This window comes from Engraulis encrasicolus, chromosome 2, assembly GCF_034702125.1.
Source record: "Engraulis encrasicolus isolate BLACKSEA-1 chromosome 2, IST_EnEncr_1.0, whole genome shotgun sequence".
In the NCBI taxonomy this organism is placed as follows: domain Eukaryota; kingdom Metazoa; phylum Chordata; class Actinopteri; order Clupeiformes; family Engraulidae; genus Engraulis; species Engraulis encrasicolus.
The window spans coordinates 20328950-20340770 of NC_085858.1; positions in this window are offsets into that span (position 1 = coordinate 20328950).

Below are 11821 nucleotides of genomic sequence, written 5' to 3' on the forward strand. Positions count from 1 at the left end.
AATCAGGCACACGTTTTGGCTGCGTTTCATAGGAAATGTGTGTAGCCTACACTTCTTGTATCCTACACACGCTGATTACTAGAAGCCATATTCAACTGAAATACAACAACTTGATGATGGCGATGTGATGTCTGTAACCAGGACATTTGATAGTGCTTGGTGTAAACTGGGACATTGCCGTCCGCCAAGACCTTTGACGGGCTTTCGGCACTGCCATGCGCAGCTCTTGGGCAGTCACACTGGGCGTTTCTCTTCTGTTCACTTTAATGGTTTTAGTTGACAGTTAATATCTTCATAACAAGGTTGGAACAAGCGCAGCCCCATTTCAGTGTTACTTTTTTGCTGTCACACTGGACGCATACTGGGAAGGAGAGAGGGTGGGGGCTGCTCCGTGGGCTGTGCATTTGGCGCATATTAAACAACGCAACTAGTAGTTTCCCAATAAAATTTGAATCATAATGCCGTGGATCCAATACTATAATATCATATAATATTGTCCTTAAGTCTGAGCGATGCATTGATTATTTGTTTAGGGTACGTTTTCTGCCAGCTAAATGCAAGGGGGAAGGGGGCTATATTAGCAAACAAGACGATTGCACAGTTAGCCTGCTAATTTTAAATATGATCACCTGGAGCTAATAGCCTTCACATGACTTAATCCATCCCTGTTATCAGTCCGCTTGAGGTTTTTGCTTCGGGAAAGTGAAAAAATGAGGTCCTAATTAATCTTCAGATGGTGTCGGACCCTGACGGTGCCATAGGCACACGTTGTATGTCTCCCTGAAATCGTAGGTTTTTGACGGACCTCGACAAGTTCTACACTCCTTAGTTACCGTTGCTGAGCTCGGATTGGTTGGCGGCCGTTTGTGGGAGGGGTTTTGCGAAAGGCTAATTGTTAGTGTTCAGGGTGCGAAATAGAGCAAAATGTTCTTAAAAAAAAACCAAAAAAAACCCATAGCTAAATCGCTTATTTTCATGTATTTCACACTATTTAAACAGACTAGAACAAATATTTGAAAAAGTCATCAAATATGAAGCAAAAGAAATATGTACTTAATGTATTTTTCAGACGTTAAACATTGATTGGGGTCAAATAGACACACAGAAAAAGGCACAAAAAAAGAATGAAATGTATCCACCTTATTATCAGGCCCACTAACCCAGATCATTTCAACGTTTTATTTTTGGTGCTACCACAGGATTGCCGGTTTGCCAGTTCCTGTCCAGCTGCCCATAGCCCTACTGAATGCTTTAGGACTAACAACTGCTATCAAAATAGCAATGGCACCACCCATATGGGTTGTGCCAATTAGTTTTACTGCCACCTAAAGGCTTGGTGTAGAACTAATTTAACCAGAGACGGTCTATTTTCAACTAACTTGAACAATCCTTGCTTTAGTTCAGAATACCATTTAAAAACCAGAGTGGCCAAGCACATTGATGTATTTCCTCACAAGCAGTTGAGGAACCTTTTTAATTCGAAGGGCCACTTCAAAATGTATGTCCAAGAAAGATCATTCAGATGATTCTATTTTGATTGCCTATTCTGTAGGTTCATTTAAATGTTTATAGCACAGATCGAATTGTTTGATCAACTTAATTTCTGAGCTTATAGTATCATAATAAAATGTACTGACAGCAAAGCTGTGGCTAGTAGAAAGGTTTAATGCAGGGGTGGGGAACCTTTTTAATTCGAGGGGCCACTTCAAATTCCTACCATGGTCATAAAATCCTCCGGGGCCGTACTATGAACACAAATCAGGATTTCCCCATAAAAATTAGGCCTATATAGACACCTTTAGGCCTATATAGACATAGACATCTTTAAAGGTAGACACCTTTAAAACAGTCCCCACCTTTTCTAGGTCCCCTGAATATAACTTAATTGCATTGGAAATGTAATTTCTAAGATTCCTTTAGGCCTGCAAAATATGTCATAGGCCTATTTCATGTGAAGTTGCAAAACATTATAATGATATCAGGGGCCAGATAAAACGGCCTCAAGGGCCCTCGAGACATAGGTTCCCTACCCCTGGTTTAATGGTTAGTGATTCTGAAAAACACCACTGGGCAGCGTGAAAAAACATACACACAGACACACGCACACACACACACACACACACACACACACACACACACACACACACACACACACACACACACACACACACACACACACACACACACACACACACACACACACACACATTTTAGTAAAAGGCCAAAAAATGCCCTAGGGCCCCCAACAATCCTGTTGCCTAGGGACCCCAAAATCCTAGAAACAGGCCTGCCGGCCCCCCACTCCCTCCCACCCACCTGAGCTCACCCCACCCCACCCCACTTGAAATTGACTGGGGCAGCTCCCGACCTGATCACTGGCATTTACATATTAAAGGCTCTTCTAAGAAGGGGATGGGAGGGGGGCATGGGGGAGCCGCAAATGCTGTGGCTTGAGGTATGAGGCAATTTAAGGTGCAAAATGGCTGCCACTGCTCGTTCTCTTCCACTCCTAATCATTCACTAACTCAAAAAATAGTAATACACTCAAAACTTTCTGACTATTTTCACCCTTTTTGGAAGAACCCGTCACCGATGCCTGGCTGTTGGCAAACTTTAACGGCGTTACAGCTACACGTGCGTTGGCCCGCTGCTGTGGCTGCACAACATCTGCTGTTATCGATTGCTGCATCCGACGCCTGCTCCAACACTGCCTCCAGGAAGTCCGGACTGTTGTGGATCCAGCGTGGCTGCTGGTTTCTCCAACCACTCTACACCATGTGCCGTTTCCTGGCTGCAGACTTCTCCAACTACCACAACCTGCACTGCCTTCGTCGTCCATCCTCGGCGTCCTCGTGGCGTCCATGCCCGCGTCTTGCTCGTTGTTGGTGACATGGCGAGCTCGGATGCCCCCGCGTCTCCGCAGCTCCACCGTCCATAGAACTTCACCGGCTTATTCGGCTGCCTTCTTCAGCAGAGCTCGCCCCCCAGGACGGGAGGCTCTGGATTTTCGTATCCCGCCATGGCCTTTTCGTCGCCGCCCCCGCCGTGGGCTTCCATATTTCTCCACTACTGTGATACCGTCATGATTTATGGACAAAAAAGAACTTTCCATTGCTGTTGTGTTGTGTTTTAGTCTCTGTATGCCTTTGAATGTCTGTTCATGTTTTTGTTTTATGTAGCATGAAAGCAGTTAGACTGGTACTCTATCACATAACAGCATCATCTGGTGGCACCTTGAAATACATTCACTGGATGTGTAACTATCTTGTCAGTCTGCCCAATGGAATAAATGAGACCAGTTGTGTTCAGTCTGTCTCCTGGTGTAATTATTTACTGGTATGGATATAGTGTTAGTAAGGTAGTTGTTAGAACCCAAATATATTACACCAAACTTACTGGCCATGATGAAATACCGTCCAGATGTGCCATTGATCTCTGCCTTGGTTATCCCCTGAAGGCAACCCTGGCATGTGTGCAGGTACTGCCCCTTATACATTTCTGATTCAACTATAGCAGAAAAGAAAAGCACAAAGTAAACATGAAGTGTTAATTAAACACTTTAATATCTTAGTTAGATTGTATTTGGTCCCAGACTACTCTCTGCATTTTTCTTACTGTGTACACAATATACTGTATACATACTGTAGCACAGCAATTTAATGCGAAAATTCCACTGCATGTAAAACTTCCATAGTATTTCTATGCATAGGCTACAACATTTGCATACAAAATCCATAGGCCTAGTAAGTCATTGCATTGCATGTATGGAAAAAAAGACAAAATAGACAAATCCTATTTACGTCTAGTCATGTTCAGAACACACGCTGCAAGCAGGGCCGTAACGAGACATTTTCAAATACCGAGGTTAAATACTGCATGCTGCACTGCATGATGTACATTTAGGCTGTGTCTCAAATGCAGCACTTGTGCACTGTTTTTCAGTGCCTAGGGCGCTCATGCTGAAATTTTTTGTTGAGCCAGTGCACTGAAAGTGCCAAGATGATCCCCTAGCAATGGCGGAAAAATGCAGTGCTTTAATGATGGACACTGCATGCACTACTAAACGGCGGCCATGTTGACCATGACACGGAGGAAATGTGGCATTCAGTTCAGTAGAAGTTAGAAGAGGTAGAAGAGTTTGGCCAACAGTCTCTTAATTCTGCAAGTAATGTTGATGGGACATCAACCTTTTCATGCCAACCAAAGTATTGTATGTGTGATTGTTGTCCTTTGGGGTGAAGGACATGGAAATACAAGCACCAGACACATTGTAACGCTGTGCATTGTAAACAGTAGCCAACTCGTATTTTGGCAAGCTAATGCCATGCTCAGTCGTCACTTCCAGCGAGGGCACAGCGCATAGTGCTCAAAAATGTCCACGACACTATGCACTAAAGACCTCAGTGCACTATGTGCACTGTGCACTGACTGTCAGTGCACTGACAAAAGTGCATCATTTGAGACAGTCTTGAGGGAAAATGGGGGTAGCCTGAATGTATCATTGTTGATCATAGATCGATTTTCATCATAGCTATATTTTAAATTAAAAAAAAAAGTAATAATACAGAGGACATGACCTCTGTGTCCTCAATGGTAGTTATGGCCATGGCTGCACGGTGGCACTGAATTCAAACCAAGAGCTTCATCTCCCTCACCTGAGAGGACCTCATTCTCTCCATGTGCAGTTGAATTTTCAGACCCGTATGTGCATACACCTTCCCTGGAGAGGCATTCAAAGAAGAGTTCAAAACCACAAAGAGGCTTTCAAAACCATACCTGTGTTTTACATGTACATACCAGTACATAAGTATTTTTTAAATGGACAAACACAATACATTATTTAATACTATGCACTTTCACTCATTGGCTACTGCAATACAGAATCTAATCATACAGCATGTTCAATGTAGGCTACAGCTTTCTTATTTGTGGGGTATTGGTACTACACAGAGTAATCTTTCACATGGTCCCACTCACTTTCTCTCCCCCCATATAAAAGTGACTTGTTTGCTGTTTGGGACCGGTTTCAGTTCAAACCATGAGCTTGTGCGTTCAAGCAGAGTTTTATGAAGGGACTTGTCTGCAGCAGCAATCCCAACAGTCCAGTTACCAAATATCTAGCAAAAACACAACAGACAAAACAAACAAACAAACAAACAAACAAACAAACAAAACAGACCACATATAAAATACGAAATACAAACAAAACAATCAAATGTACACTCTGCAAGTGTATGCAATCAAGTCTCAACATTGCACACCACAGTCCAGGAAGAGGACGCTTGCAGCTATTCATAATATAGCCTAAAGAAGAGCATTTCTTCCAGCTGTTTTGGAACATGGTATTTTGATTTGATTGATTTGATAAGTTTTTATTCAATATCTTGCAGATGAAGGTAACTTGTACAGTGATAACTTTACTTTAGATATTGAAAGGGAAAATCCCCAAAAAGCTGCTCGAGGCTGCTTAACAGCAGGGAAACCCAACAAAAACAACACAGGTAACAAACAACACAGTCTTTTTCTAAAGCAAAAGCCCTTCCATGGGCATAACAACACAACATGGTATTTTGCAATGTACAGTAAAAAGGCGACATTGAAAATGTTTTGCTCACCAAGTTGATGTCCTCTGGCTTCAAATATCTTAGTAAATCTTCACACTCTTCAGAATCAGAACCCACTGCCCATGAGCAAAGTGCGAGTAGACCTACTATGGATACTATTGCAAAACGGGTCATGATTGAAACCTTATCAGCCCCACAGTGCAAGCTCTAGTGGTTGTCACAGAATTTAGCCTAGTGAAGGATGGGAGGGTGGGGGTAAAAGCTCGCACATCCAAACATCTGACCTGGGGGCAGGACCAACAAATAGCCAGATGAAAAGAGGGCAAAGTCCGCTGCAACCAGATTTTTTTTCTCTCACTTATTTGTTTCGGGTATAAACCCCTCTTCAGACGTCAGGTTAGGGTGGGGGCCCAGGCCATACGATTACATAAGACATCAACAAGCCCTGATTCAAAGCACAGCACTATTATACTCACACACACTGCCAATGTGTAGTAGCCGAGTGAAGCAAACTCAGGGACGTATTAGGATTCCATGGGCCTCGGGCCTGACACTAGGAAAGGCCCCCATCAGTGGGTATTACTAGTTTACAAACTTATTCAGGGTTTTAGGCCAGATCTGAAAATATATGTTGTTGGGGGTAATGGGAAGGGAGCTCAGTTGTTAAAAGTGTGATTTTAACGCAATACGAAAATATAAACACAGAGGCTTGGGATTTAGGGCCCCCTTGACTCTTGGACCCCTGGGGCCTAGGCCCAGTAGGCCCGTGCAATAATCCGTCCCTGGGTAAACTGCTTTAGAAATCACTCAGGTTAAACGAGGTAATAAGGTCTCCAGCTGTAAACAAGTCCCCAAAACAATGTTGACTCACACTTGGGCTCAATGTTGTGTCCTAGGGCCTCATGTACGAAGTTCACTTAAGGACAAAAAAAACTACTTAGGTTGTTTTCCACGGCCACGTTCAGGAGCTTCATTTATCAAGCGTTCTTAGGCACATATCTGTGCGTAAAGCGTGCGTGCGATCATTCCTGAGCAAAGTGTGGGATTTATGAACATGTACTTGAACGTAGAAATGTGCCTACATTTACGCACACCTCAGACCATGCGTGCGAGTGGAAGAAACACGAAATTGCAAATAATATTGACCATGCAAGCTACAGTTTGCTTTGAATGACAATGGAGTATGACAGTGTGCTATTTTACAGTGTTTTCATTCATGTGTGTCTCCTTCTTTTACTTATTTTGAAACACGATCCTCCTCCTGTCGAGAGCACCTCCACTTCTGCCACAGAAATGATTCTATCTCCGCACTTCCCACCAGCGCTTCGACTGGCGTGTGTGTCCGCGTGTGTTCATGTGTGTCCGAACAGGGTGGCGCCTTCGAATTAACATGGCATTTGAATATATTTTAATACCATATATGGTTACTTGGAGGCTTTTCGGGATGCTAATTACCCCGAATGCGCGCGTGCACAGTGAGTTGGAAGGTGTGGGATTTATCATGCAGACGTGTGCGTAGGAGCAGCCAACGCACGTTTGATAAATCCAGATTTTTCTGTACTTGCGAACATTCTAAATTTCACTCGTAAGACACAATTTAGAAGACATTCTACGAACTGATGATAAATGAGGCCCCAGATGTACTAAAACAGACTAGACGTGGAAAACTGCGGATCTCCACACGAATTTCAGGGCTGCTGTGGAAGTTGCCGTAAGCGTGGAAGTTGCCGTAACTGGTGCATTTCGTCTTTTTGGCGGCACACAGAGGCATGCAGCGCAAGTACATGTGCTGTATGCGGCCGGAAACATTGCAAAAATGCAGCCAGTTAAACGTGGATTTGAATGTTGAGGCGCTAGATTTAAAAAAAAAAAAATGAAGAAGAAAACCACCTCAACCATATTATTGTGAGGGAGCTGGTTAAAATGAAGCAGACTCGTGAAACTATCCTGGCATTACAACGAAATTGGATGCCCATCAGCAGTATTATTTCAAGTATTTGACAGCTATTAGGCCTAAACATTGATTCAATGATTGAATATTTTCTGGATGGACTACGACATCTGCAATGTGTCTTCTCGCATTTGTTGGGAACGTCCTCACCGCAGTGCTTGTCTTTCTCCTTTAATATGTCTACTGTAAAACCAGTCCATCAATTAACAATTTCTAACTGAGTATTGGCTGCAGGTTATTCATACATGTGGTGTATGCGTGCATGCGTCATCTTTCATATTTATACCCAACATCGTTTATTTCTTGGCAGCCTTGGCGACAGCCTCATCAAATGTGTTTTGATGCAATGCCTTGTAAATATCAATTGGGGGGTTACCTGCATTGTACTGCAGTATAACATGACAGTTTTTTCTGCAGTCGTCACATTAAGTATTACCAATGCCTGATTTTATACACGCCAAAGTAATTTTGCTAGGCTATTGCGAGCAGCCTTTTTCCTTTTAAATTGGCTACCTCCTGTGTATAGCCGGATCACACCGCACTCTCGATTAAAAGGTGCCAAACATAAACAAAAACTGTGTAAAATTGAAAGAAAAATGTCTGCACACTTAAATCCCCTTTGTGTTATTTTTAATATGCCAAGCTTTCGGTCTACTGACCCTCCTCAGGGCTCAGTTACAAATGGAACATACAAACCAAAGAGGCTTGAGACAAGAGGGCTTACTCACGTCATAACAGCGTAGTAGGAAATGATGGCGAGGGGAGTACGGAAATGTTATTCACTGTGGAACAGGTCATAGGACAGCGTGAATGTCTGTCAGCTGTCCTTAATTACCAACAGCTGCCGTTACTTGGCCACAAATTACGGAGTACGAAAATGGCATCCATCGTGGATGGATGACCAATGACCATGCGCAAGGGAGTTAATTTTCCATCCACTCGTGTCCTCAGGCAACGCCCCCGTACTACACCGTGGCCAATGCATTCCCCGCCAAGAGATTGTTCTTTCTCTTGAGTTTCTTTGATACAAACACACATATCAATTAGGACTCATTAGGTGTTCAGTGACGCCTGCACTGGTTGTAGTCCAAATGTAGTGGGAGTTGTAGTTTTTCTCTTCTTCCTGGTTGTCATGCTTCCTCTACCTAAGGTAGCCAGGCATACATATTACATCAATACACCAAACAGAGTTACCCTCCACCAAAATAATATATTTACATGTTAGTCCACATTCATACAGACAGTATAAGTTCTTGAAAACTGCAAAGACATCAGTAAAAACAACTTCATAAATTGCAATTTCAAGACTTTAAGAGTTATGCCTCCAATCATAACATGACACCCATATCAAAATCAACGTTTAAACCTTTGGGGTGTAGGGCATCCAATGTGTGGATCCAGAACAGTTCCCTTTGGCATAATACCTTATCAATAATCCCACCCCTTGATAATGTAACTTGCTCAATTCCCTGAAACCGTAGGGAAGAGACAGGGTGGGCACATTCTATAAAGTGACAGGCCACAGGATAATTCAGATCAGCACGTCTAATAGAACTTTTATGTTCACTGATCCTTTGTTTTAAACTACGTGTCGTTTTCCCCACATAGACCTTATCACAGGGACATCTTAACAAATAAATAACATTCTTTGTCTTGCAGGTAATAAAACCCTTCACACTGTAACTTTTTCCAGACCTAGGATGTTTAAAAGTGCGGGTCTTATGTGTACTGTTACATTGGGCACAGTTACCACATGGGTGGTTACCATCCCTCAGGGGGGCTAAGAGTGTTTGAGAGGGAGTAGATCTTGCACGTGCTTTGACAAGTTTATTCCTGAGGTTGGGACCCCGTCTGGAGACAAACAAAGGTGGGTCCTCAAATTTACCCTGGAGTGAAGGATCATCACATAGCAGATGCCAGTATTTCATGATTGTGTTTTTAATTATGTGGGATTTCGGGGTGAAAGTAGTAATGCAAGAGACTGAGAACTTTTTCTCTTTTTTAACACTTTTTTCCAGGAGGTGTGACCGTGGTGTGGACAAGGCCATGTTATATGCCTCCTCCACAGTTTTCATTGGGTAACCCCTGGACAGGAATCTTTGTTTCATGTCTAATGCATTCTCCTCATATTCTTCAGTGGAGTGACAGATCCGTCTGAGTCTATAGAACTGACTCTTGGGCAGTCCATTTTTTAGAGCAGTTGGATGGGAGCTACTTGCCAACAGGAAAGAGTTGCGGTCAGTCTCCTTTCGATAGAGGGTTGTGGTCAGTCTCCCATCTTCAAGTGTGATCCACATATCTAGGAAGTGCACACGTTTAGAATCAGACTCAGCAGTGAATTTCAGGTCGGGGCTCATCTCGTTCAGATGCATGGTAAATTCATTTAGTTCATTTTGAGACCCTTTGAAAACACATAAAACATCATCCAAATATCTAAAATATCTGATGATATTGCTATAAAATGGGTTTCTGTCCTCATTGAAAATGAACTTTTGTTCAAAAAATCCCACATACAGATTTGCGTAGCTGGGGGCAAAAGTACTCCCCATGCTTGTGCCTTTAATTTGGAGGTAATGCTCTCCCTGGTGGAAGGAGAAGAAGTTTAATCTGAGGATTGATGATGCCAGATCACAGATGAAGGTATTTGGGGGGTTCTCATCCTCTGGGCGGTTCTGCAGGAAATATTCCAGTGCTGTAATGCCTCGCTCATGAGAAATGTTTGTGTAGAGACTTTCTACGTCAAAGGTGGCTAGGATGGTGTCAGTAGGGAGATCTTGAAGTTCAGATCAAATTGGCTACCTCCGAAACAGCGTCTTCACCTCGCATCATGAAATGTATTTCCCGCGTTCGCTTCCCCATTCTTTCAACCAATGAATGCACACGAATGGGTCTGTTAAGTCAAGTCAAGTCAAGTCAAGTTTTATTGTCAATTTCTTTACATGCACTGGTCATACAAAGAATTTGAAATTGCGTTTCTTGCTCTCCCATGCAGACATAGACTAATCTAGGTAAGGACATAGACAGTATAGACATGGACAGTACTCATACATGGACATAAGACAGTATGGACATAGACATTGCTCATACAGACATTTAAAGTGCAAGACTGGACAACAGGGGCCTCATGTACAAAGAAGTGCGTGGATTTCCCACCAAGAAAGTGCGGGCGCGAAAATCTTGAAAGTTACTTATGGACAAAAAAAATCTGGATGTATCAATAAGTGTGTAACCAGGTTTTGCCATGAAATCTTGCTCACAGGCACAAGCACAAGTGGGCCCAAGTCTTCGCCTAGCCTCCTCCCTTAAATATATACTCTATATGAATATTCTAATTAGTATGAACAGACCCATTCATGTGCATTCATTGGTTGAAAGAATTGGAAAGGGAACGCGGGAAATCATGATGCGAGGTGAAGGCGCTGTTTCGGAGGTAGCCAATTTAAAAGGAAAAAGGCTCCGCGCAAGCCTAACAAAATTACTTTGGCGTGTATACAACCAGGCATTGGTAATAGCCTACTTAATGTGAGGACTGCAGAAAAAAAACTGTCATGTTATACTGCAGTAGCCTACAATGCAGGTTTACCAACAATTGATATTTAAAAGGCATTACATCAAAACAAATTGCGATGAGGCAGTCGCCAAGGCTTCCGAGAAATAAACATGTATGTCGGTTATAACTCTGAAAGATGACACATGAAGCCTACACATAGGCTACTCCACATGTATGAATAACTTGCAGACAACTCAGTTAGCCTATAAAAATCACCTGTCAATTGATGGACTAATTTTACAGTAGCCTTATTAAAAGAGAAAGACAAGCACTGCGGTGAGGACGTTCCCAACAAATGCGAGAAGACGCATCGTAGGTCCAGAAAATAGGCTATTCAATGTTTAATAGTTGCCAAATAATGCTGTTGATGGGCATCCAATTTCGTTGTAATTCCAGGATAGTTGCATGAATCCGCTTCATTTTAACCATCTGCCTCAACAATAGTATGGTTGAGGTGGTTTTCTTCATCTTCTTTTTTAAATCACGCGCCTCAACATTAAAATCCACGTTTAATTGTCTGCATCTCTGCAATATTTCCGACTGCGTACAGCACATGTAGTTGTGCTGCATGCCTCTGTGTGCCGCCAAAAAGACGCAATGCACCACTTACGGCAACTTCTACGCTTACGGAAACTTCCACAGCAGCCCTGAAATTCGCGTGGAGATCCGCAGTTTTCCACGTCTAGTCTGTTTTAGTACATCTGACCGTGGCCGTGGAAAACAACTTAAGTAACTTTTTTGTCCGTAAGTGAGCTT